The sequence below is a fragment of the Haliaeetus albicilla genome, chromosome Z, assembly GCF_947461875.1.
Source record: "Haliaeetus albicilla chromosome Z, bHalAlb1.1, whole genome shotgun sequence".
In the NCBI taxonomy this organism is placed as follows: domain Eukaryota; kingdom Metazoa; phylum Chordata; class Aves; order Accipitriformes; family Accipitridae; genus Haliaeetus; species Haliaeetus albicilla.
Window position 1 is genome coordinate 46643889 of NC_091516.1, and position 27484 is coordinate 46671372.

Below are 27484 nucleotides of genomic sequence, written 5' to 3' on the forward strand. Positions count from 1 at the left end.
TTAAAATGTCTTGATTCCAGCTGAAAGAGGCCATGCCAATTACATTGTTTAATACAGAATTACTGTCTTTTTTTGTTATTTGGTCACCTGGCTTCCATCTTTGACTTGAAGTTTGATCTTCACCTCATTACACCATGTTCTTTAGTACCTTGATTTCAAGCCAGTATTGCCAGAAGGCAGTTCAGGTAAAAACACAGATTTATGGTATGTTTGTAACTGTGGAAATTGCAAATTTAATTTGAAAAGGTAAGGGCAGGTAAGCACTGTACTCCAAGGTGAGTTTGGAGTATGTTGTATGTTCCCTGCCAAGCTGTATGCCTCTGTACAGGCCTTATAGTATCAGAAGCAGAATTAATGTGTAATACTAAAGTCTTTCTCCCCTTTCTATGACAGTTGTTTGGCTATGCAGTTTCTATGGGCTAGCTGGTGCGGTTGTTTTTTTGAAAACACTTTATTATAATTACTATCTTATTTTTATTTTACACCAATTTGTCTTATTAGTCAGTGAAATAACTTGCCTTATTTTGAACTGTCAATTAATGTAATCCATTGGAAAAACAAGTGTTTCTTCACTTGAGATAGTAATAGCGTTAAAAACTTTAACTGTTCTCAACAGCTGATGTAGGTACTGAACTTTCTGATAGTGTGCTTAAGTCTGCTGATAGCTGACCTGCTTCTCCATTATCACAAATTGAGCAAATTTTGTTGTACAAAATTCTTGTCACATTTCACACCAAAATACATTTAAAAGTCTGGTTTCTTTCTATTTTATCAGTTACTAAGGACAACTTACAATGTGACAATGAAATATTTGTCTGAACAATTTTTAATGTTGACCTAAAAAATTAATCTTTGACATTTTTTTACTTTGCTCTCAGATCTCTTTTCTAGCTGATTAATTTCAACTACTGCATCTCTGAAATCTTTTGGGATTCAGTTTTTGGGACTCGGATTGAATAATTTACTTCTGAGTAAAAATGCATGTCTGAAACTAGAAGTAAATTATGCTAAAAATCTGTATAATGTTTTGCTTAGCACTTAGGAGGTAGGTGAAGAAAAAAAAGCTGTAATTAGCTCAATATGTAGTAGTCTTTACATTATTTTTTTAATTGAGCATTTCGGAAAATTCTATACTGATTTTTATTTTTTCTTTTCCTGCAAACATGCATGTTCTTGTCCCAAGAGGAACAAAATGTTAAAAAAAATAGTCTAATTACAGAGTAGTAGACATGTAAAAAATGCTACAAGCTAAAAAAGATTCTGTTCAAAATCCTGTTCTTTTTTTTTTTTTTTTAAAGCTTTTCTACTGATAATTCTGTACAGCTTATGAGTGACTCTTATTTCTTCTCTTCTCGACCCATACCCCCCACCGCCCCACAGCTTTCACCCTCTGTCAGAAAAATCAGTCCTGTGGAGTGGGGAACTGGGAGTGGGGGATTTGGGACTTCTTGCCAACAAAGCAGATGATATAATGCTAGGAGGAGCTAATATACTACTTTGAAAAATTGTTATGTGGAGGTAGGTGAGCCTGTGATGCATTTGGTAAGACTTCTAATAAGCACTGCAATATGCAAGAAGCCTTTCAATCAACTGTTTTTTCATTATCAAAAGGTTCAGTAGTGTGCCCTTAATAAGCATTAATATGTTAATTAAAAAGTATTTCCCTTTACTAGTCTAAAGCTTTATTTTTATTACAGGTTCATAAAGTTCACTGAACTAATTTGAAGGTTCTGTAGTTGAACTAGACAAAATACAAACGTGTAAATTAGTTTCTTCACAAATCTGATTCTGGAAGGACAGTTTTACCTCTAGTTTGTAGTTGTTTCATGCCACTGCATTAAAATGAAATATTAAAATGTATTCTTAATTAACTCATTAAAATTAATTAAGAATAACAGTTTTATACAATTTTTTGATAGCAAAGTAGTTTTCTTAGGTTTTAATCGAACTAGTGCCAAAACAGTTTTTCTGTATGGGAACTTTATTATTGAAGTACAAACCAGAAAATATAGTATCTGTTATACTACAAATAAAAATCATTCCAATATTCCTGCAAACATACCTGTGTGCATACCATTTGGTGATCATTATACAGCCTGGTTCATGACCAGGTTTCCAGTGCATATGCACGAGTGAACTTTCTCATGAGTAATCCTACTGAGTTTATGGGATTAGACTTGCACTCACGGACAAATCATATCTCTGCTGATTTGGTCTCTGTAGGCTGTATTTTTAAGAGTGTTCAGTATTCAATATGAGGATTGCCTTGGAGAATCTGGCATAAAGGAACTGTGAGCCTTTCTGAAACTTGGCTTGTCGACATTTGTGCAGAGAGCTTGAATCTCCTTCCACGTACTGGTTAGTTTGAATAGTGGACTGTCAATCTTACATGTTTCCTTTTTTGGCTAACTGAAAAACTTGCGCAAAAAAAAAGGCATCTCTTCTGTGAATAAGAAATGTTTGTGATGCTTTGTTGGTTTTTTTTATGTATCAGAGTAAAGAGTCCATGGGCTGCAGTAGCTCTGATACCCTTTCATGGGTTGTGATTATGGTTTGGGGTTTGTTTTTGTTTTCTTTTCTTTTGTTTTTTTTAAAGGCACTCAGTTGGTCTTAATCTTGGTAAAGTTTGTCACTGTCATCTCTTCACAAGCCCAGAAATATGGTGGATATCAGTGCTTCTTCTCTAGGACTTATGACCAGAAGTGCCTGTCTGTTCCCTGTGTCCCAGTTTACCTAGGAATTCATGTTCTGGCCATAATGCCAGGCATTTCCACCATGTCTAAAAATGTCTTGCTTATCAGGGTAAACCGATTTTTATGTAGGAGACTAAGAATTAATGCAACTGAAGACATTCTGATTACAAACTGAAATAAACCTGTAAGTGATGAAGAAAAAAAGAACTTAAATGTTTTTCCTCTCACAATTAATTTTATTTAAAATTTAAACAGATTAGACCTGCAAAATAGTACAAGTAAATGTCCAGGTAAAGGAATGCTACCTTTCTTTCTGACACTTGTCAGACTTTGACACTTTCCTCAGCATTATGTTAAAGCTAGCTGTAATTGAAGCAAAACAAACAAAAAAATTATGGTATTAGATTACTACTTTCTAGGCAGAATACCTTCTTCTTGAGGAAAAAAATGATGAGCTGAACTGAGCAGCAATGCTGCTCAACAGAAAACTTAAAAACTGTTGAACATTTTGTAGAAGATCTTTGGAAAAGCTTGCATGCAGCTTGTTCACCAGCTTTCATGTCCCTGTTTTGTGAATGCCTCTTGTTTTCTGTTAGTGTGCATCCAAAACTTTTAAGCTAAAATTATAGCTGTGAACAGCAGAATAGTGCGCCCTGGCTTTCTCTGAGTTTGCATCTACCCTTACCTACCACCACACCTTTCTCATTTTAATTGCTCATCTACCTGCTTGGTACCTTCATTTCCCTTTCCCCAAAAAGTCCCCACCAGTGTAGCAGATCTCCTGGGACAGTCCCCTCACCACTGCCTGTGCGAGAGGCAGGACTTAGTATTCACAGGGCTGAACCGACAGAAGGGGTTGAGCAGGAGGCCAGGCTGCAGCCTTTCACGAACTTGGAGTGTGTTGAGAAAAGGATGCACAATGCTGCTGCATAAACCTTTCTCTTAACCTGGTTAAAAATCTTTACTGTTATAACCTGCTGGTAGTAAGCATAAGAATTGTATGATTTCATTTTATGTTTTTAAATGTCTAACTTCTAATATATAGTTCAGCATGCCGTATTCCTGTAAAAGGAAAGAGTCATCTGTGGCTATATATGTGTAATTTGTCTGACTTTAGGTGTTAGTTCTCAGCAAGTTCTAACTTTAGCTTCTTGGAGTGCTTGCAATATCAATGAGGATGTAAAACTCAACCTCAAAACAGGAAAAATGGTGAAATAAAATACGTAAATCCGTTCTTTGTATCTATTACTGTCCTTTAATTTTCAGTTATCTACTGTTCTTGCCATAGTTTTATTGCTGCTTTGTGGCTGAGTCTGAGGTGAACTTTTACTCTAGAGTTCTTCTGTAATGCTGGACAATTACCTAATTAAACAGTCTTTGGTTGTCTCTAATGAGTTGTTCCTAACTTCAAACATTATGGTCTGATATTTGGAAGTAGTAAAGGCCAGTTTTAGTCATAGGTAACTCTGCTTTGAATTTATATAATATTCTAAAAGTGTGTGCGGGTTGGTGGGTGGAAATCATCTGTTCTCTTTTATTCCCACCTCTATTTTTAAAGCATGGTGTTCCTGACTGACAGGTGGTGAATATTCAGAGTTAATTTTATGTGAGAAGAGGTTTGGCATGGCTTTTATCTGCCACCTTTTCATCATATAGAATTATTTACTTCAGATTAGTAGAGCAGTATTATTACAGCTCCAACATACATCCTTATAACTGAGTTGGTATATTAAAGGTTACTGTTTTGGACTGTTGCTATGTAGTGGTTTAACGCCAGCCGGCAACTAAGCACCACACAGCTGCTCACTCACTTCCCCCCTACCCAGTGGGATGGGGGAGAGAATCAGGGGAAAAAAAGTTAAACTCGTGGGTTTGAGATAAGAACAGTTTAGCAGGACAGGAAGGAAGAAAGTAATAATGATAATAATAACAGTATTAAAGTGAAAATAATAATAATAAAAGGATTGGAATATACAGAACAAGTGACGCACAATGCAATTGCTCACCACTCAGACCAATGCCCAGTTAAGTTCCCAAGCAGCAATCCCCCCAGGCCAACTCCACACAGTTTATATACTGGGCATGACGTCACATGGTATGGAATACCCCGTTGGCTGGTCTGGGTCAGCTGTCCTGGCTGTGTCCCGTCCCAATTTCCTGTGCCCCTCCAGCCTTCTTGCTGGCTGGGCATCAGAAGCTGAAAAATCCTTGACTTAGTCTAAACACTGCTTAGTAGCAACTGAAAACATCAGTGTTATCAACATTCTTCTCATACTGAACCCAAAACATAACACTATACCAGCTACTAAGAAGAAAATTAACTCTATCCCAGCCAAAGCCAGGATATACTGTGCGCTGAACAATTTCAACCAAAATATGTGGCTGCAGGATAGATGCGTTATACAATTTGTAATTACTCTGTCATTTATTCCCCTTAAGGGTAAAGACTGTAACTTAAGTGTCATGAGATTTATATCTCTCTATATATAGATAGATAGATATTCTTTTTTTTTTTAAAGAGATTTCCAGAATCACACCTTTTTATTCTAGTTGTGTATTAACTTGCCAGTGTATTTGGATCATTAGGAAAATAATGGCGTAACACATGGAACAGCAATAAATGTGGCTTTGGAGAGTGTATCTTAGGAAATCTGAGGAGTTTGATGGAATTGATGCAAAATGAATGAGGGACAAAGGGTAGGCTTCTGCTTGAAAGTACAAAGCAGTTTCCCTGAGGTGTGTTTTCTGCTGGGGTTTGCACTGTCTGAAGTCTGCTCTGCACTATAAAACCAGAATTTACTCATTTGCGTTTATGGGATTCTTCTGTGGTTGTGATTTAATTCCATATCTTTCCATGAGCTGGACAAAAGGCTTTGTTTTAAAGCATAGGTGGAAAAAAGAGTTACATTAAGTCTGCAAGCAAATGTTCTTCCCCTCACACCTGCTTTTTTGAAGTATTTGACCTTGTAACCTTGTAGTCTAAGTATTTTCCTAAAAGCCTAACTCAACACCAATATCTGCTGTCTTACGTTGTGACCTTTTTAAATTATACACAAACAGGGAAATTTTATTCTTAAGTGTTTGATGGTTTGCCATTTCTCTTGATTCTGTTGAATCTGTTTTGGAGAGAGAGTTGAGGGTGAAAATTTCTTGGGTCTGTGTCCCTGCACTGCTTCTGGTATGGTATTGTTATGGAGGCACTCAAAGTCAAATCCAACAGGTGTTAAAGCTCAGATTTATTCTTCAGTAGAAAAGTTAGAACTCCGGTAACAGTAGTGAACTACAGGCTCAATGGTGTAAGGGGGATTAGTCCTACACAGGCAACTTAAGAATCCCCGAGATTTAAAGTGATGGCTCCAAAACGTGCGTATCACTCACCTAAAAGCTGAGGGCTCTCTCCCTCAAGGAGTTACCTCGGGCTGTGCCCTGACCCAAGGGGGAGTCCCTGACTGCAGACCCTCTGCTCCGAGGGGGACTGATTCCAACATGTCCTCCGGTGGGACCCCGTTTATACCCCTGTCGAATCTGACCTGTGGTCATTTAATCCCTATTGGCCAGGAGGGTCACCTCAGTGTACCCGGCACATCTTGACTGGCCAGTTCAAATTTCAACCTGCAGCCTCCAGGGTTTCCTTCCCCTTCTCCCTGCCTGGAGAAGTTTCCTCTCCTGCTGGCAGGATGAGGCAGGGGGAAGTGTACTGCCACAGGTATTCAAGTATACTTTGTTATCTGTCTCAACAAGCTTTTTGTTACTACTAAAATTCATTGGAGTAGCAAAATAACTTGATACTGGATTTTTTAAAATTATTGCTATTTTTGAGAGGTTGTGGGATTTCTCTTTGTGTCCTATTCCAGTAAAGGCCAATCTTCTTCGAAGATACCCCTCTGTTAAATAAATAGTAGAATATTGTTAAATAAACTAGTAGAAAGATTGGTAAAAGATCCTAAAAGTATAGGTTTCTGTCTTGCTACTTTTATCCTGTATTTGACTACTGACAAAGGATAACAAAATATATCCAGTTAGAAGAGTGCACTATTCCAGGGAAAGGTAATAACGACAAATGAAGGTGCATCATGCAAATTTATTGTAGCCCATAAGAATAGCCTAGATAATACAGCTTAACTCTGTTCCGTAAAATGAAATCTCTAAATAGAATGATACTAGGGAAGAAGTTGTAGGGTTTTTGTTCAAGGTCTGACCTATAGTTAAAATTCTCTTTGAAAGGTGTTTAAAGGCTTACCTTCTGCGATGTTTAATTTGTTACCATCATCTATCAAACCATTCTGTCCCATGCTCCAAAGGTGGATCGATTCCTGATAAATTCAGTGGTTCCAAGTCCTTTCTGGCTCACTTGCTTCTTCCATAGGAGTTGTTACTTAACAAAGGCCATTCAGAACAGTGTACTGGCATAAATCAGTTACACGGTGCTTAATGAAAGACTGTTTTGGCATGACAAGTCACCAGTAAAAACAGCCTTTTTAATTTCTGCCTTTTCAGAAATCAAAATAATCACCTGAAAGATGGAATAGCACAGGAGAGATTGGGTTCTGAAGAAAAAGGCAAACAATGCAAAATAGCTAAAATAATTAGCAAGTAATTTTTTTTCTCCTCAAAGTTGATTAACTTTGCATTTAAATATATACCTACACATTTACCACTGTTCTACTGAGTGTGGGGAGAAATCACTTGCAACACCAATATAGGGTCTGTAAGAGTAGTAATAAGCAATGAGACAAATACTGAGCCAAAGAACTGAGGCCTTTCTTCAAAACTGAAGAGATTCATTACAGCTCTTGAATTACCTTCCCTTTCTATCTCTGTAGTAGAATTTGAGAGTCCAGAAATCAGTGGGATTCACATGTACCTAGGTGAGGAAAGGTACCAATTTTTGCTGTTTCCTAAGCGAGATTTCTGTTACCTCTTAATTTTTTTTTTTAATTTTCAATAAGCAGTGGTTGAACTTTGACAGCTAAGAAAGCTGATTATGTCCCAGCATGTTCCAGTTTCTCTTGCCAGGTGTCTGCAGATCTTAGCAAGGGAACTTGTGTAGTGAAATGCAAAGCTTAATTTTTTTGCTTTCTGATATACAGGCTTAGAAGGGATTAAACCAGAATTCTTGGGTTCTGTCCTCCAGAAATGCTTTTCAACTGATTTGTTGAAATTAGTTAACATAAGGACAAGCTAAATCTTGTCCTTAGTTTTCTTTTTATTAAAGTAGATTAAGATTCTTCCTTGTTCCTAAATCACAGCCATTGTGCAGGAATCAGAAAACAAAGCTTGAGAATTTTGTAGAGTGGTATAGGAAAGGCAGTGTGATGACCAGTTTTATACCCATGTCTGTCAGAATTTTGTGGAAAATGGCAATAAACCAGTATGAAGCAAAGCTATTGCCGTTGCTTCTTGTATTATGGTTCTCATATGGTCTGTGCAAGAATGTGGGTCCTCTCCACGGGGTACAGTCCTTCAGGAATGCACTGCTCCAGTGTGAGTCCCCTGCAGGGCCACACGTCCTGCCAGAAAACCTGCTCCTACATGGCTACCTCTCAATGGGCCACCACACCTGTCAGGAGCCTGCTCTGGTGTGGGCTCTCCAAGGGCTGCGGCTTCCTTCAGAGCTCCAGTGTGGGGTCCCTCCTACTGACTTCTCCCATGTGGTTGCACATATTACACAAAGTAATAGATCACAGTATGATCTCAGCATTTGTTTCGCACATTGGCTTTGGTTTCTGCTTTTTTTCCTTTACTCTTCCTTTTGCAGTGTGCTCTGTTTTTCTTCCATTTTCTCCTGTGAACTACTCTCACTTTCCCATGTGTAAAGGTGACTTCTAGCAAAGAAACTTGGGGTTCTTCTTGATTATCCATCTATGTCCTATATATTCCACATGTATAGCCACTTTATAGAAGAACCTAGTGCCAGTGTAATCACAGGTAATTGTGTTGTACGTGTGTTCAGTTACCTTAGCAATACCTAATAACTTAGTATTAGAATGAATGTATTTTGTGATATTGAAAATCTGAATTTCTTTCTAGAGATGCTAGATTTCAAGCATTTTTTTAATGTTTACAGAATTATTACTTTCATGGATACTAGTTTTGAAAAATACAGTATTCAAATAGAAAAAAGTTTGTCATAAAAAGAACAATAATAGTTGAGAATTCACTTATCTGCTTTTAGTATGGGTCTTATATTGCTCAGTTGTTAACTAACACTAAATTGAATTAGATTCAATGACTTGGTTTTCATCTTCCACTCTTCTCATTATCTTTAATTAAGAGGTGTTGTTATCTGAGCCATTTGGAATAAGGGAAGACTACAACATTAGTTTTGTAATGAACTCTAACAAACTTCTGTTGAATTATTTTCATTAAATGAAGTTGCTTGTGATTTTTATGAAGCTACAATGCTGTAAATCTCAGTTTAACTACATCACTTACACTGAATCTGTGGGAGGGTATTCCAGATTTTAATCTGGAATGGCTGTGACAAGTGTCCTACTACATACAATTCAAGGAAAAAAAGGTTCTGTATTTTTTTGGGGGGGGAGGGAGGGAATGCCAACAACCCTCTCCCCTACATTTCTCTCAAATAAAATACTCTGCTAAGAGTATTGACCACTTATAACAAAACTGTAACATGACATAACTCTACTTCACTGATAACATGCATTTTTCTTTTTTTTTTTTTCCTAGCACCCATACCTTTTGATACTTAGTAAGGTTAACTGATTTTTGAAGTACATTCCCAAATAACAGTAACCCTACTTTTCTTTCCTTTATTGAAAGTAGTTCCCTTTTTCTCATCCATCTAATGGTATGCCCGTCTTGAAGAAAATTTATTTAGGTGGGTTTTTCCAGAGTGGGGTGAGGGGGTGTCTTGGATGGTGTTTGGATTGACAGGATGTTCCAGCATCCTATTCAGGTGTTAAGCCAATAGGAACTGTGGAAATAATCACTGCAGTGTACTCAGAAGTATGTTGTACCGAACCAGGGAACACCATGCATAAAGGTGCATTACAATTGCATGGCCAAGCAGAGCTAGAAGCTCACTAGCATTAGAAGTTGTTCCCACCCCTGCTGCTGTCCTCACTCCTAGCTACATACTGCAGTTTTTTTCTTTCTTCTAGTGCTTGTGTTCATCCAGTACCTTTGGGAAACAGTTCAACTCGCTAATCTGACAGAAAACTACCCTAGGTTTAACCCCCCTGCAGCGGCCAGGAACAGGAAAAAAGGATAGAAGTGTCCTATCTGATGACAGTGAGCAACTCACATGGCTCCACAGTCTCATCAGTGGTGTAGTATGGGTGAGTTTACAGGTACTCCAAGCAGCAGATGTGCTCCATTGCCTGTTGTCTGTGCTCTGTGAATTCAGCTGCTCACCTAGTCACTCCCTAATGTATTTTAGTTAGAAAGAACCGGTTTAAAATAGACTAATAACCCTGCATGGTGGGTTGACCTTGGCTGGCCACCAGGTACCCACCAAGCCCCTCCATCAAAAAGGCATGGGGGGAAAAAATGTGATGAAAAGCTCATGGGTCAAAATAAGGACAGGGACATCACTTGCCAACTACTGTCACAGGCAAAACAGATTAGCTTTGGGGAAATTAATTTAATTTATTGCCAATTAAACAGAGTAAGATAATGAGAAACAAGAAAAAAATCTACAAACATATTCCCCCCTACCCATCCCTTTTTCCCAGGCTCAACTTCACTCCTAACTCTTCTATCTCATCCCCCTGAGTGGTGCAGGGGGATGGGGAATGGGGATTCTGGTCAGTTCATAATGCTTTCTCTGCCTCTCCTTCCTCTTCATGCTCTTCCCCTGCTCCAGTGTGGGTCCCCCCATGGGATACAGTCTTCATGACCTTCTCCAACGTGGGTCCTTCCCACAGGCTGCAGTTCTTCACAAACTGCTCCAGCATGAGTCCTCTTCCACGGTTCAGTCCTTCAGGAATGGACTGCTCCAGCATGGGTCCCCCATGGGCAGTAGCTCCTGCCAGGAGCCTATTCCTGCATGGGCTCCTCTCCACAGGCTGCAGCTGCTGCCAGGAGCCTGCTCCAGTGCGAGCTCTTCAGGAACTACAGCTTCCTTCAGGGTACACCCACCTGCTCTGGCTTGGGGTCCACCACAGGCTACAGGGTAGATATCTGCTCCACTGTGGTCCTTCATGGGCTGCAGGGGGACAACCTACTTCACCATGGTCTTCTCCATGGGCTGTAAAGGAATCTCTTCTCCAGCACCTGGAGCACCTCCTCCCCCTCCTTCTCTGACCTTGGTGTCTGCAGTGTTGTTTCTCCCATGTTTTTCTCACTCCTCTCTCCCAGCTGCTGTGCAGCATTTTTTACCCTCTCTTAAATAAGTTATCACAGAGGCATCACTAGCGTTGCTGGTGGGCTTAGCTTTGGCCAGCAGCAGGTCCATCCTGGAGCTGGCTGAAACTGGCTGTGTCTGACATAGGGGCAACTTCTGGTGTCTTCTCACAGAAGCCAGCCCCCCCACTACCAAAGCCTTGCCATGTAAATACAATACACCATATTAACAAAGTGCTACACATTTTGACTGAAAAAAATGGTCCTTTGCTCTTGTTTGAGTATATACCTTGTACACAGGGAATTCAGAGAGCCTGATTTGAAGTCCTTAGTGAAGGAGCATGAAATGAATTTGATTCGTAGTTCATACGTAGTGTGTAGTTGAACTTAAATATTTTAAATGATCTTTCATTTGCTTTGTCCTTGGAGGCTAATCCTAACTGCATAAAACTTTCTCCCTTTTAATATTTTCTATTTTTGCATAACAAAGGGAAAACAAAGGGCACTTCAGTGAACCTTTATCCTTATTACATTGTGCTACTGATAGTGATCTGGATATTAAAATGAAAGCAGAGGCTTCTCATGTGTTTTTCCCTTTAAGCAAGTAATTAGTACCATTCAAGTTGTTCATTTTTTTAGAATATGAAATTAGCAATTTGTCAAGATGTCATCTTTCAATGAAAAATGTTGATCTTCCTTGACAAGAGAATTTTACCTGTTTTGATACTTAGTGTTGTCGTTTAGGTCCAGCCAGCAACTAAGCACCATGCAGCTGCTCGCTCACTCCTCCCTACCCATTGGGGAGTGGAGGAATATTGGAAGAAAAAAGGTAAAAAACTTGTGGGTTGAGATAAGGATAGTTTAATAGGACAACACAAGGAGAGAAGAAATAACAATAATAATAGTAATAAAAGAATATATCAAGAGAGTGGTGCACAATGCAATTGCTTACCACCTGGAACCTGATGTTCACCCTGTTCCTGAGCTGCGATCCCTCCTTCCCCTCGCCCCCCATCCCGGCCAGCTCTCCTAGGTTATATACTGAGCATGATGTCATATGATATTGAATATCCCTTTGGCTGGTTGGGGTCAGCTATCGTGGCTGTGTCCCATCCCAGTTTCTTGTGAAAATTAACTTCATCCTAGCTGAACCCAGGACATTATCCACCCCTTGCTCTATACCATCTACATCATGCCCAGATCCTACACTTTCCAATTAATCACCACCACTTCTCCTGTCTTTGATATATATATATATATACATATATATATACACACATATATATACACACACAGACACACACACAGATATCATTCCCTTAGTCTATGGGCCATCCCTCCAACGTGTCCGTTGAGTTCATTTAATCCATGACTTTGGAGTTCCATCTGTCGTAACAGTCTTTCAGGGCAGGAGAGCTGGTGTGTGGTGTTGGATTGTTGCGTGCTGCATCTGGAGCTTGCGGCTGGTTTATTTGGCATGGCCCATGCCCACGGACTGTGGGTTGAAGAGGTCAACCTTGAGGAGGTTGCTGGGTGCTAGTTGCTGAAGCTAGTTCAAGTTCCATCACCACTGCACTTCGCTCAGTTTCAACAAAGCCCATCCTTCAGTGATTTGGGTGATTCTTACTGTAATACCGTTGATATGGTATATAGCAACTGTAGTAGTGATGGCATACAGTGGCAAGGTTATTCAGCAGTTAACATCATACAATTTAATTCACTGACTATTCTCACCCAAAATCAAATCCCCTTGAGGTACACATCAAACTTCCCCATCGTTCCGCATCACCCACCAAGTGCACCCAGGTCATTGAGCAAAAGCAATCCCGCAAATGGGTTTGCCTTTGCCTGAGGCAGGACTAACCCAGACTGTCTTCCCTAACATATTCTTCATGTGCGCTATAAGGGACTTTTTCCCCTTCTACAGTACGTGGAAGTTTTGATTTAGCAGGGCCAGCTTGATTGGTAGATCCTCTAGTGTTAATTAACCAGGTGGCTTTTACTAAATGTGTATCCTGATGTTTGAAGGTCCCACCCCCCATTGCTCTCAGTGTAGTTTTTAGCAGTCCATTGTATCGTTCAATTTTCATGGAGGCTGGCGCATGATAGGGAATGTGATATACCCACTCAATGCCATGCTTTTTGGCCCAGGTGTCTATGATGTTGTTTCGGAAATGAATCCCGTTGTCTGACTCAAATTTTTCTGGAGTGCCGTGTCACCACAAGACCTGCTTCTCAAGGCCCAGGACAGTATTCCGGGCAGTGGCATGGGGCATGGGATATGTTTCTAGCCACCCAGTGGTTGCTTCCACCATTGTAAGCACATGGTGCTTGTCTTGGTGAGTTTTTGGGAGTGTGATATAGTCAGTCTGCCAGGCCTCTCCATATTTATATTTCAGCCATTGTCCTCCATACCACAGGGGCTTTAACTGTTTAGCTTGCCTGATTGCAGCACATTTCACATTCATGGATAACCTGTGTGATAGTGTCCATGGTCAAGTCCACCCCTTGATCACAAGCCCATCTATATGTTGCATCTCTTCCCTGATGGCCTGAAGTATCATGGGCCCACCGAGCCATAAATAGCTCACCCTTATGTTGCCAGTCCAGGTCCACCTGAGACACTTCAATCTTGGCAGCCTGATCCACCTGCTGGGTTTTTTGATGTTCTTCAGTGGCCCGACTCGTAGGTACATGGGCATCTATATGATGAACTGTTACAACCAGCTTCTCTAACCGGGCAGCAATATCTTGCCACAATGGGGCAGCCCAGATGGGTTTGCCTCTGTGCTGCCAGTTGCTCTGCTTCCATTGCTGCAGCCACCCCCACAGGGCATTTGCCACCATCCATGAGTCAGTATAGAGATAGAGCACTGGCCACTTTTCTCTTTCAGCAATGTCTAATACTAGCTGGATGATTTTCATCTCTGCAGACTGACTTGATTCACCTTCTCCTTCAGTGGTTTCTGCAACTTGTCGCGTAGGACTCCATACAGCAGCCTTCCACCTCTGATGTTTTCCTACAATGCGACAGGACCCGTCAGTGAACAGGGCATATTGCCTCTCATTTTCTGGCAGTTTATTATACAGTGGGGCGTCTTTAGCACGTGTCACCTCCTCCTCTGGCGATGTTCTGAAATTTTTGCCTTCTGGCCAGTCCGTGATCACTTCCAAAATTCCTGGGTGACTGGGGTTTACTATGTGAGCCCGTTGTGTGATCAGTGTGACCTGCTTACTCCACGTGGCATCAGTCGCGTGATGTGTAGAGGAGACCCTCCCTTTGAACATCCAGCCCAGCACTGGCAGTAGGGGTGCTAAGAGGAGCTGTGTTTTTTTTACAGTACCAACCACTTCTGAGGCAGCTCAAACTCCTTCATGTGCTGCCAATATCTCTTTTTCAGTCGGAGTGTAGTGAGCCTCAGATCCTGTATATGCCCGACTCCAAAACCCCAGGGGTTGGCGTTGGGTCTCCCCAGGTGCTTTCTGCCAGAGGCTCCAGGTAGGGCCATTCTCTCCAGCTGCAGTATAGAGCACATTTTTAAGATCTTTTCCTGCTCGGACTGGCCCGAGAGCTACCGCATGAATAATCTCCTGTTTAATTTGTTCAAAGGCTTGTTGTTGCTCAGGGTCCCATTTAAAATCGTTCTTCTTCCGGGTCACTTGATAGAGAGGGCTTACAATCAGACTGTGATCTGGAATATGCATCCTCCAGAAACCCACAACACCTAAGAAAGTTTGTGTTTCCTTTTTACTAGGGGGTGGAGATGTAGCTGCTATTCTGTTGATCACATCCATGGGGATCTGATGATGCCTGTCTTGCCATTTTATTCCTAAAAACTGGATCTCCTGTGCAGGTCCCTTGACCTTACTTTCTTTTATGGTAAAACCAACTTTTAGAAGGATTTGGGTTCTTTTTTCCCCTTTCTCAAAGACTTTTTCTGCCATGTTGCCCCATACAATGATGTCATTAAAGTGTTGCAGGTGTTCCAGAGCTTCACCCTTCTCCAGTGCAGCCTGGATCAGTCCATGGCAAATGGTGGGGCTCTGTTTCCACCCCTGGGACAGTCGATTCCACATATACTGGATACCCCTCCAAGTGAAAGGAAACTGTGGCCGGCTCTCTGCTGCCAGAGGGATTGAGAAAAACACATTAGTAATATCAGTTGTGGTGTACCACTTGGCTGCCTTTGATTCTAGTTCATATTGAAGTTCTAGCGTATCTGGAACAGCAGCACTCAGCGGTGGTGTGACTTCATTCAGGCCACAACAGTCCACTCTTAGTCTCCACTCTCCATTAGACTTTTGCACTGGTGTTACGTTAAAGGATGAGCGAGTTTTGCTGATCACGCCTTGGCTCTCCAGTTAACAAATCAGCTTATGGATGGGAATTGGAGAATCTCAGTTGGTGCAATGTTGCTACCTGTGCACTGTTGTGGTAGCAATTGGAACCTGTTTTTCTTCAACCCTCAGGAACCCCCCAACCATAGTGTCCTCTGAGAGGCCAGGCAAGGTGGACAGCTATTCAGTTTCCTTCAACTCCAATGCAGCTATATCAAAGGCCCACCAGCACCCTTTTGGGTCCTTGAAGTACCCTCTCCTGAGGTAGTCTATGCCAAGGATGCACGGAGCCTCTAGGCCAGTCACAATGGGGTGTTTATGCCACTCATTCCCAGTTAGACTCACCTCAGCTTCCAATATAGTTAGCTGTTGGGATCCCCCTGTCACTGCAGAAATACAGATAGGTTCTGTCCCTTTATAGCTTGATGGCACTAGGGTACATTGTGCACTGGTATCCACTAGAGCCTTATATTCCTGTGGGTCTGGCGTGCCAGGCCATCAAATCCACACTGTCCAGTAGACCCAGTTGTCCCTTTCCTCCACCTGGCTGGAGGTAGGGCCCCTCTAATCCTGGTTATAGTATTCATTAGTCACTTTTGGTAAACATGAATCAGAAGTCTCTCCAAGAGGATCAGAAGTGGGATCAGCCCTTCTACTCTGCCTGGGGAACTACCGGCTGGAAACTGGAGCTGCATTTTACCAGGAAGAATCCCCTTTTGTGACTGTTTTTCCTTGCAAGTCATGTACCCCTGCCTCTAGGGTCAAATGAAGTAGGTTTTCTATCTGACTCCCTCATGTCCTCTCCGTGGTCACACAGGTAAAACCACAGTGTACCCCGTGGTGCATAACTTCTATATCCTCTCTCTTGAGCAGAGGAATGCTTACTCCTAATAGCTGAGATATGAGCTCATACGGGGGGGAGGGGTGCAGAACTTATCCTTGAATCACTGGAATTCTCGGGACAGTTTCTTAGCTAGCATGTCTGGCAGTTTCTCCACAGCCAAGACCCAGGCCTGTAGGGAGGAAGAGAAACTTCCTTCCTATTGCTGGAGTTGGCCAGCCTCTTCATCCACTGCTTGTCCCTCACCTTTCCAGGACATTACTGCCAATGAGTTGGCATGCAACAGTGGTGCACTTTGTAGAAACTTCTGCCACATGGGTTGTGTGCACTGGACTTCCATCTGGATGTGTGGGTATCTGCTCATTATATGGATCATTATAAATCACCTCCAGGATGGCTAATTCCCTCAGGTACTGGATGCTTCTCTCCATGGTAGTCCACCTGCCTGGGTAACATGTAACATCTTCCTTGAAGGGGTACCTTTCCTTCAAGCCTCACAGAAGTTGCCTTCAGAGAGGCTGAGGACTTGTGTCTTTTTTCTGACTGCCTTGTCAATGCCCCCCTCCCTAGACAGGGATCCTAGCAGCTTGGCTTCCCTACCCTGTAATTCCAAACTACTGGCCCCATTATCCCAGTATCAGAGGAGCCATGTAATAATGTGCTCACCTGGATGGCAGCCGAAATCCTTTCACATATCTCGCAGCTCACTCAGGGATAGAGAGCAACCGATTATTTCGGGTTCTGCCTCTTCCTTCTGTTCTCTTGACCCTGGCTCACCTTCATCCCTCACTAAGAGAACTGATTTTTTTGTGTGTTTCTTCTTCTGTGTGGGGGTGACTGATACCAGCACAGGTTGGTTCTCTGGTTCAGCTGCAGCGCCTGTCGCCGGGATTGGGGTAGCTGCAGTGCTTGTCACGAGGGTTGGAATAGCTGCAGTGCCTGTTAGTCTGTTTTCCCTCCCTTCCCCCTGAGGGTTTGCATAATATGAAGCAGTGTTTGGTAGATACTGGCCAAGGCCCAGCACAGTGCGGTAAGTTATGCCTCTTTGGAATAGCCACAGCATTTTTCTTTTAAATACTCTACTGCTTCATCAGGGTCCTTTAGCTGTTCAGGAGTGAAGTTCCAAACCATCAGAGGTGAGAATTTCTCTAGATACCTGCCCATATTCTCCCACATGCCATGCCACTCATGACTATCCAGCCTTGAGGCAGATCTCTGGGTGGTATTCTTGAAAATTTTTGTGTAACCCTAAGCAAGACCTGAGACGCATTCAGGAGACATAGCAATAAGAGCATGCTGGCTTGAACATCCCAAGGATATTCAAAATTCTCAAAAGCTGTTGTAATCAGCCTGAAAGAGAAAGGGGAGGTGAAAGAACAGGAGAAAGTATCCCCCCCATCTTCCCCATAGATTGGGTGCGATTAGTAACAAATTCTGCGAGAAGGTGCCTGAGATGTGGGCGTGACACAATGCCACATACAAATAGAAGCTTAACCTCATGACCAGTGATGTAATCAAATCATAAGTCAACATGACCCAGTGCAGCAAAATGATAGTCCTGATCCCTCTCTCAGAGGTGATAAACATTACCACAGGGAATACATAGTGCATATAAGAATTTACTTAACACTACCATGTGAACAAATGAACTAACATTGTGACGAGCGACTATTTAACTAATATAAGAAATGCATATAACAAATTTGTTTTAATATGCTCTGGTCAGATCTGTCCTTATCTCAACCCCTTGTGCCCCATGTTGGGTGCTGAAAAGGACTGTCGTGGTTTAGGCCCAGCCGGTAGCTAAGCACCACTCGCTCACTCCTCCCCACTCTTGCTTCCGGTGGGATGGAGAGGAGAATTGGAAGAAAGAAGGTAAAAAACTCGCAGGTTGAGATAAGAAAGGACAACACAAGGAGAGAAAAAGTAACAACAATAATACTAATAAAAGAATATATGAAGAGAGTGATGCACAATGCAATTGCTTACCACCTGGAACCCAATGCTCAGACCGCTCCGGAGCTGCAATCCCTGTTCACCCTGGCCAGCTCCCCTGTTTATATACTAAGCATGACATTGTATGGCATTGAATATTCCCTTGGCTAGTTCAGGTCAGCTATCCTGGCTGTGTCCCCTCCCAGCTTCTTGTGAAAATTTAGCTCTATCCTAGCTGAACCCAGGACATGTGTCAAAGCAGAAGGATTACAAGGTGATTTATTGTGAATAAAATGCTTTTCAAATGCAATTAAAATACAGAATGGGAGAACTAACACATGCTCTCTCTGGTCTTCAGACTTCTGAAAAATGTCTGTGACTCCCACAAGAAGAAAAAGATGTTTCACTGTTTTAGTATGGAGTGTTTCAAGCAGTTGCATGAGTTTATGTTTCAGAATTATAAAAGATTTTGTTATCAATTTAGTAATGATTATTGAGTTAGCAAATTGTGACTGTTCTTAATTCTAAAAGATGATGGGGGAAAAAAAAAAAAAAGCCTTTCATTCTTAGACTTTCCAAAAAGACATGCAACTTTCCTGATGTTTGACTACAGGGTTTTCTAGTCTGTGGATGTGCAAGAATGAAAAATCAGGTTATAAAAGTGAATTTGTGCTTGAAATCTTCTGGTGTTTTAGTAAGGTAAGGACATTTATATTAATATGAGCAAGAAGGGATTTTGTGTGGTGGTTTGCTTACATATATTTCTGTTCTATCAAAAGTACAGTTCCTCATTCTTAAACAAGTTTATAGCTAATAGTTTACAGTACGGTGATGGAGAAAATGACTAAAAATCTTAACTTGAGTTGTGTATTGCATTTTGAAAATCTCAGCTTACAATTCAGAAATTGATTTAAGTTTCCAGGATTTCCAAGAAAATGAGTTTTATTTTGGTCTGAAACACACAGGCTTGGATCTCTGGATTATGTGGTATTAAATTTCCTTCTTTTTCAGTTATTTCTTTGTCTCACACCTGAGAGTGTGCATTGTTTTGAGGAGTGGTATTTGTCTGTCTTACTTTGGGAAAGGGGAGAAAATGTGACTGAGTACATAGTCCTAGGACAGTTCTACTAGTTGGCAGATAAACAAGTCTTAAGCAAAGGCTGCTTGCTAAGATCACGTTGTGAAATAGCAGTTAAACTTTTTTGCATCTTTTTTTAGTACACATTTTCTTCTGTTTTCACTCTTTAGAAAATTATTCTAGAAGTTGATCTGACAAAATCAGGTCTGCTTAGGCTTTGAAGTTTACCTCTTTCAGTCATCTTGGAGACACTTGAGGACAGCAGCTGTGGGCAGAGCTTGGAGCCTGGGATGACAGCAATTTTGACACCTGGAGTTGTGCTGGGTTTGCTTCTCTTGGCTTTTGTTTTTCCTCATGCATTTCCTGATGCTCACAAAAGAACTCTGAGGCTGGTTTTAATTTCTATTTATTCTATAAATTAGTAGAGGATGCTAAGCTTTTTTTTGCCTAATCCCCCTGAAAGTAATGTCCTTGTTCTTTCTTTGCATAAACACATCTGATAACCTGTTTCCTTACATCCTTTTGTTTCTGATTTCCATGACTACAATTGCTGTATGAGTTGCCTACTAAGTACGATTTGAATTTTTCCTTTATTGTTCAGTGAACAGGGTTTGCTTATGGTTTGAGGTGATAGGGTTTATGATATCTTTGCGATTCTCACTCCTTATAGTAGTTAGGACCCTGCAAGTCATGTTGTGAGCCTGTTGATCTCCAAAAGGGAAAGGCAGAGTGTAAATGACAGTTCTTCATCGTCTGTTTCTTTGCTGTATAAAACTTCAATTAATTTCAAAAGAAAACTGTCTAGTAGGTAAAGCTCTCCATACCTACTGAACTGAGAGAGGATTTGAAGGATTTTGCTTTATTGATTTTCTTGGTACAGATAGCCTATCTTCAGATAGTAAGTAGAACTTACTTTCCCAGTAGGAAACCCGTAAAAAAAGATTCATTTAACAAAGAGCACATAAATGATTAACAGGTCAGCAAAATCCCTCAAAATAAGTTTAGATATTCAGATATTCAGCTGTTTTCATAAATCATGTTGCCCTTATAAACTGTCCTTTTAAGCACTGCTAAACACAAATTTTCGTTTAATACTGCTAGTCAAATAGAAAAGAAATATACGTTGTCCAATGTCAATATATTCAGAAAGCATGCAAAGAGGAAATCCATTTAGAAAGCATCCAATTTCACTGCTGTAATACATACAAGAAAATTCAAGTCACAGTTCTTGATATTCAATGTATAAATACTGTGCTTTCTCTGATGGAGTGGACAATAGGTTTCCTATCATCATGAAATATTTCTTTTAAAAATATGCACCATACTTATGCTCAGCAGATCGAATTTTAGGAAAGTTTGTTCATAAAAACAACAGTAAGAGCAATTGTTTTCCTCTTTTTTTCCTTTGGTATCCATATCTGAAAAATGTTTCAGTAGCAGAAGATAGGAATTTGTAAAATCTAAGTTAAACCAAGAAGCAAACTATATTTGACAACTTAAAATTCTCATTTACAAAAAGTGTCTTTAATATTACACCAAATCTGGTGTGGATTGCTGCCAAAACAGAGGGTTCCTTTCCAGCCCCAGCTGCATGCTCACACCATTTCTTTTGGGGTAGAAGTACAGCAGCTGCCTGCTGGCACATTGACTGGTTGATCCGATCGATAATTAACACACCACTGGGGTGCGCAGTGGGGAGGGCGTCAGCTTCCTGAACCAATGCAGAGCAAGAGGAGGAGGAAAATACAAGGCAGCCTACAATTATAATGGTTTAGCTATATGGTGAAAATTTATCTTTAACTCTTTTTGGAGGAATAGGCCAATGAAGTCTAGTTTGAAGTAGCAGCATCTACGCTAAAAAAACTCCTTAGTTTTTGGATGATTTATAGTCATGTTCTAAATGTTTTTCTGTAAAACTATGTAAAAAAAATGCTACAAGGAAAGTAAACAGTTCTCCACAAACAATGTAACTAAGCTTTAAGGAAGAATTTTCTAAGGTGATAAATGTATTATTTAATCCAAAAAGTGTGGTAAAAACATGACACAGAAGTCATAACATTTTTGATACTTAGAAAAAAACAAAACCTCTAAATATAGGACTATATTTGTTTGACCATACACTGCATTAAAAGTTACATAGGCCCTGCTTTCTGTAATCATGGTTTCATTGGTGGCCAAAGAATTTTAAGCTGTAAAAGCAGCTTACCTGAGGAGAATTTTCTTGGCTTTCCCAGCATTTCGTTACCCATTCATTGCACTGTGTGGACAGTGGAGTTGTAAAAGTCACTAAGAAATCTGAGTTTGGACATAGAAAGTTCTCATCATCTGCCACCACAATCCAAAGGGAAAATCCTTGGTGCCTTTTATCTTCTTCATATCATGGAGAATGCTAGTACTTCCATGGTTGTAACCCCTTATCCACATCACCTGCCATCTATTTCTCTCAAATAGGTTTGCTACTTTTAATTGGTATACTGAACTGGCCTTATGTATTATTTTTAAAGGTTGAAAGAATTTATTGTCACAGACTCATGGAATGGTTGAGATTAAGGGACCTCCAGAGGTCATCTGGTCCATCCGCCCCTGCTGAAGCATGGCCACCTACAGCTGGGTGCCCAGGACCATGTCCAGATGGCTCTTGAGTATCTCAAGGAATGGAGACTCCACAACCTCTCTGTGCAATCTGTCCCAGTGCTCTGTCACCCTCACAATGAAAAAGTGTTTCCTGATGCCCAGAGGGAACCTCCTGTATTTCAGTTTGGGCCCATTGACTCTGGTCCTGTCATAGAATAGAATCATGGAATTATTTAGGTTGGAAAAAACCCTTAAGATCATCGAGTCCAACTGTTAACCTAACACTACAAAATCCACGACTAAACCATGTACCTAAGTGCCACATCTACACTTCTTCTAAATACCTCCAGGGATGGTGTTATGGGTTTGTGTGGTGCGGGTTGTTTTGGTAGCGGGGGAGGGGCTGCAGAAGTACGTTCCTGTGGGAAGCTGCCAGAAGCATCCCTGGCTCCAAGTTGGACCCGCCTCTGGCCAAGGCCAAGCCCATCAGTGACGGTGGTAGCGCCTCTGGGAGAACAGATTTAAGAAGGGGAACCAGTAGGGAGTAGGGAGATTGGAATGTGAGAGGAACATCTCTGCAGACAGCAAGGTCAGTGAAGAAGGAGGGGGAGGAGGTGATGCCCCTGCAGCCCATGGTGAGATGGCAGGCTGTCACCCTGCAGCCCATGGAGGTGAATGGTGGAGTGGAGGCTCCCGAAGATGGCCATGACTCCATGGGAAAGCCAGCGCTGCAGGATTTTGTGACTGAAGACCGGCCCACGGAAAGGACCCATGCAGGGAAATTTGTGAGGAACTGCAGCTTGTGGAAAGGACCCACGTTGGAGAAGTTTGTGAAGGACTGTCTCCCGTGCGAGGGACCCCATGCTAGAGCAGGGGACGAGTGAGGAGTCCTTCCCCTGAGGAGGAAGGAGCAGCAGAGACAAGTAAATTAAATTGATTTTGTTTCTTTGCCAAGCTGAGCCTGTCTTTTGCCCATGACCATAAGTGGTGAGTGATCCCTCCCAGTCCTTATCTCGACCCATGAGCCTGCCTTTATATTTCTCCTTATACCACCATGGCCAGCAGGGTGGAGTGAGCAAGCAGCTGCGTGGTGCTTTGTTACGGGCTGGGCTGAAACCACGACAGATGGTGACAAGCACTTCCCTGAGCAGCCCGTTCCAATGTTTGATAACCCTTTTGGTGAAGAAATTTTTCCTAATATCCAATCGAAACCTCCCCTGACGCCACTTAAGGCTGTTTCCTCTTGTCCTATCACTTGTTACTTGAGAGAAGAGACTGACACCCACCTCGCTACAACCTCCTTTAAGGTAGTTGTAGAGAGCAATAACGTTGTAGTGAGAGGCCCAAAACAGAACACAGTATTCAAGGTGAGGCCTCACCAGTGCCAAGTACCAACGGACAATCACTTCCCTGCTCCTTCTGGCTACACTGTTTCTGATACAAGCCAGGATGGTGTTGGCCTTCTTGGCCACCTGGGCACACTGCTGGCTCGTATTCAGCCGGCTGTCAACCAGCACTCCCAGGTCTTCCTCTGCTGGCTAGCTTTCCAGCCACCCTTCCCCAAGCCTGTAGCATTGCATGTTTTTTTTGTGACCCAGGTGCAGGACCCTGCACTTGGCCTTGTTGAACCTCATACAATTGGCCTTGGCCCATCAATACAACCTGTCCACACCCCTCTGTAGAGCCTTCGTTCCCTCAAGCAGATCAATACTCCTGCCCAGCTTGTTGTCAGCTGCAGACTTGGTGAGGGTGCGCTTGGTGCCCTCATCCAGATCATTGATAAAGATACTAAACAAGCTGTCACTTGGCTTCATCCTCTTTGCACGCTCTGAGATGCCCGTGAGCCTTTTCTTCTCCGGGCTGACCAGTTCCAGCTCTCTCAGCCTTTCCTCTTAAGAGAGATGCTCCAGTGCCTTCATCGTCTTCATGGCCCTTCCTTGGATTTTCTCCAGTATGTCCATGTCTCTCTTGTACTGGGAAGCCCAGAACTGGACACAATACTGAAGGTGTGGCCTCACCAATGCTGGGTAAAGAGGAAGGATCACCTCCCTTGACCTGCTTACAGTACTTTGGCTAACACAGCCAAGGATACCATTAGCCTTCTTTGCAGCAAGGACACATTGCTGGCTCATGTTCAGCCTGGTGTTCACAAGGACTTCTGAGGCCTTTTCTGCCAAGCTGCTTTCCAGTTGGGTGGCCCCCAGCATGTACTGGTGGCTGGGGTTGTTCCTCTCCAGGCGCAGGACTTTGCACTTCCTTCCCCTTGTTGAACTCCGTGAGGTTGCTGTTAGGCCATTTCTCCAGCCTGTTGAGGTCCCTCTGGATGGCAGCATGACCCTCTGGTGTATCAGCCACTCCTTCCAGCCTGGTGTCATCAGTAGTATACATCTCTGTTTCTGACAATTGCTCTCGCAACGCCTAGATACCTAACTGTTTTGTGAGATATTTTTTTTACTGATGTTGAGGCTCAAGAGGTTGTCTAATTTGACAGCTTCTTGCCAAATTCTTTTTGTGTGCATCTTTGACCAAAGTGCCATAAGTGGCTGTATTTAGTGCATTAATGAATCCCTAAGCTGATCCCACAACATACTGATTTTTCCTGTGTTACTGGAAGCAAAGTGCTTCGACTTGGAGGCCTAGCTTCAGTTCCTTTGTTGAACTGGCTATTGTTTGTGTACACAATTGTTGCTTAAGCTTTAAAGTTTTGTCTAAGATGAAATGCGGACTCTTTGCTCTAGCTGAAGACAGAACTCAGGTAATCCTTGCTCAATTCCATGATTGCAATGCATAAGAAACAAGAAAAGAGATTCAGTTATGAGAAATTACCACCTGTGACAGACTTTCATATCAATCCCCATAAGCTATGACCATCTTTTTTTTTTTCCTCTTTGAAGGTTAGTGGTTGAAAGTGAGGTTCCTGCTTCTGTCTTGTTCACTTGGTACTCTATATAAAAAGTTCTAGTGACTAAACTGAAAATGAGAAATTATTATAATGAGCTTTGTGAACCTGTGGTTAATACAGAGCTTTCTTTTTCTGTAGATGATTTTTGGAACTTGATCATTTAATTCCTATTCTTTTAAAAGACTCACTGTTTAATTTGTATAACAACACACTGTAATATTGTTACTTCATTTTGCATGCTATTTTGAATTGTATTTTGAATTCCACCTTCTTGGCCACTGTTTTTTCTTTTTTTTTTTTTTCCCCTCAGCCTATTCAGTAAGATGTCTTCGTGCTAGTTGCTGTTGGCTGTTTTGTTTTTCTTCACTCCCTTGTTTTATGTAATTGTTTTCTGCTATGTCTGGGTGGGACATGGGTAAAATAATGTACTTATATTGCCTAATCTAATTTTCATCTCCCTTTCTCTCCTCTCACTCTAGTCTTTGTCATTAATTATGTCTTTTTTACTTCACTTCTTCTGTTCCCTTGGGATCTCTTACCCCAAATTAAAAGCAAAACAGTGGTATCAAGATGTCCACATAATGAACCTAAGTAACTGTGTAACCTTATTATTGAATCTCTCATCCTCAATTTTTTTCCTTGTTCTCTGGTATTCTTATGTATTGCATCATACTTAAAATTACATTGAAATCTCTTCAGGATAATGCTACCTCTTTTTTTTTTTTCTTCTTTTTCTTCTTTTCTCCCAAATGTAAAATTTGGTTGTGCAGAAGTCTAATCTTAAGTACCAGGGGCATTAAACTCTTATCCATTTCGTATCTATCCAGTTGATGAAACTAGTTAAAAACAAAGCTTATGCATTAAATTGGCCCATTTTTTTAAGTAGAATGTGCAGATGTTAGGCATGCGTGTATTGATCTCACTGCAGATTTAATTTCTTTGCTTTTTTAGATAATTCCAGATTATGATTTTTTTTTTTTCCCACCTCTCTTCTGGTCAGCATTCTAAAAGCCATGAATCATCAGATGTTCCTCTGTAACATTAAGGTGTGTTCTGGTGATTTTTGCTGTTACCATGCTTAACTGTGCAATGAGAATTGAAAGCTACTGCAAAGAAACCCTCATATTTCAGATGCGGAGGGACTATTAATGATCACATTTCTCAGTAGCTTTCTTTTATTAATTTGTATACCAGGTAGATGTTTGTGAAAGACTTGATGTTACCAATCTCAGACTTCTTAAAGCTGGCAAAAATTAAGCGTTTGTTTTTATTTCTAGTCACTGGAAAATATCTTTCCAGATTCCAGAAAATTAAGTCAGAATGTTGTAATTCTGTGTATGTTAAAATCCAGGGTATTTCTTCTGCCTCTGTTCTTAAAATAAAGGTATCATTTCTTGGCTTATACAAATAAAAACGTACTAGAACTTCCAGCCAGACAGCTAACAAAGATGCTGAGCAGTTATTGTTGCATAATTATACCTTAAGATTAAGAGTAATGAAGCCTTCTGTTTTTATAGTTCTTAACTTTTTGTGAAGCATATCACACTTGTCTTTTTTTTTTTAAATGATTTTTGATTTTCATCATAGCACAGACCTTTAAATATGTTGCAGCTTTCCATAGTTCACTAGTGAAGATGATTTAGATCACAGAAGTGAAGACATGGAAATTTACATTGAAAAAAGGAATTAAGCTTATGTCGTTGCTTGCATGAATGATTTTGGACAGCTTTGGCATGTTTTTGGCGAGCTGGAAACTAAGATGAAGTCTATTTTTAGTGTTTGTGACTGAATTTTTTGTGTAATCCTTCAATGGATAAAATATGCAAGTTTAATGTGATTAGTGTAATCAGGTTTTTAAGTCTTACAAATAGTTCAATGCAAATCTAGTGTAGCTGTTAAACAACAGACAAGTGGCCAGCATGGCTTCTTAGTCTATGTATCAGCACTTTTGTTTCATAAGAAGCCTTTTCGGTACATGTGTCCTGAGATGGAATTGATTTTTTGTAAAACACATGAATTTAATCATGTTTCATGTCAGATTTCTTTTTTATTTTGTTCTTATAGCAGTATTTTGACTATGTGTTCCAGGGGCAGGGAGACAGTTGGGTTTGGGTGAGTTTTTCCAATTAATATTTATCTTAAAAGAATTACTAAATAATACATTTTAAAGATTTTTATTTTCATTATGACTTGAAATTTTTCTTCTGCCAAAAGTGGAATGCTTGAGAAAAATACTAGATGTCTTCAGTACACATGGTGTGATTTTCTAGCATACTTATAAACAAACTTAAAATTTTGAAATTAAAATGCTGCATAAACTAAAATGAGGAAGTAAGAACATTTGAAGTAAAAGCAATGAGGAGAGTAATAGTTTACGCTGATATAACCTCAATATATGAAAGGATAGAAAACTATTCAGCTAATATAAAGCAGTCTGATCTCAGTAGTTCTTGTTGCAGTATTTCAAATAATTTGTATCAATTTTCTGAAATTGATATAAAAAGTAACTAAAGTACATGAGAAACAGATACCTTAATGACATAATGGTGTATTACAGGTTGTATTAAAAGTAAAATATTCTCCCAGCCTGCAATATGTGCAGAAACATTTAGTGATAGTTGATAAAATTTACAAACCTTTTTTTCTTGTCATGTCAGCGTTAGGCTTTTTTTTGCTGCTCATAGAACACATTATATTAGTGTTAGTATCTGTGAAATACTCCATGATTTGCCTTTTGCATATTGAGGGGGTTTTATATTTCTTTCTATCATGTAAAATGAGTTTGAAAGTGTGTTTTGTGTATCAATATGAAATGT

General features: G+C 40.8%; 1 protein-coding gene across 10 annotated transcripts in view; it reads left to right on the plus strand.

The window, feature by feature from the left end:
• Window positions 1–27484, plus strand: part of PAM (peptidylglycine alpha-amidating monooxygenase) — a 152713-nt gene that overhangs the window by 42457 nt on the left and 82772 nt on the right. The window lies entirely within an intron of this gene.